An 874-nucleotide genomic window follows, 5' to 3' on the forward strand; every position below is an offset into this window, starting at 1 on the left:
TTGGTTCGGTTGGTTGATTGGTTTTGCTTGTTTGGGTTGATTGGTTGGTTTGTTCAATTTATATGTCTGCATCACTGGGTAGATCCAGCTCTTTGAAACAAAAACTGATACATTTCTGCTATCCTCAGAAATTCTCCAGTGGGTTACAGAAGCTCAGGTGATGGAAGCAGAAGCATTAGCCAGGCAGCCCAGCTTTGAGAAGGCGTTGGGCCCTCAGGGTCCCACCGCCACGATGCCCTAGAGGAAGTTTAGCTCTATCCAGGAGGTGGTAAAGGAGGAGCCCAAGACGAAATATGTAAGGTTGTGGGCCAAACCTGTTCTTGCGAAACTGGAAATGAAGCCAGAAAAGGCAACAGGACAGGATAAATCTTTAGACAAAAAAGTGCAAACGTACAGCAGAGGGGAACAAAGAGAAGACAGGTTGATGTCGCTAACCACAAAACGAAGCAACACTTACTGCAGAAATGGAGAAACTAAAAATGAGGTGAGTCCAGCTTCTGATGCAGCAGGAGAGAAAGTAGTTGTCCCCCTTCTTGTACAATCCCAAGGAATATTTTTATCAACTATTGTGTATATGCAAGTTTTTTAGTAGCTCTAGAAACATTTTTAAGAAGGAGGGAATCCTACCTCAACCCATTTTTATAAGTGTAAATGCTTTTGGTTCTTAAGAGGTGACATCTTAAGCAGGTTGTGGATTTTCAGGTACAACTAGAAAAGAGCTGGATACTGAATAAGGGAGGCTTTGATTGCCTTGGGTGTCAGCTTGACATTCCACAGATGGGGTAGTTTTTCTATCCTATAATATTAGGCATACTAAAATGGCAGTTTGAACTCAATTGTGCATTTAATAGGTCTCAAACATTTTAAATTACTT

General features: G+C 41.6%; 1 pseudogene; it reads left to right on the top strand.

Annotated features, from left to right (window-relative positions):
- Nucleotides 1-232: 232 nt before the first annotated feature.
- On the top strand, nt 233-589 carry LOC140598760 (non-histone chromosomal protein HMG-14 pseudogene; annotated as a pseudogene).
- The last annotated feature ends 285 nt before the right edge of the window (nt 590-874 follow it).

This window comes from Vulpes vulpes, chromosome 4, assembly GCF_048418805.1.
Source record: "Vulpes vulpes isolate BD-2025 chromosome 4, VulVul3, whole genome shotgun sequence".
NCBI classification, from domain to species: domain Eukaryota; kingdom Metazoa; phylum Chordata; class Mammalia; order Carnivora; family Canidae; genus Vulpes; species Vulpes vulpes.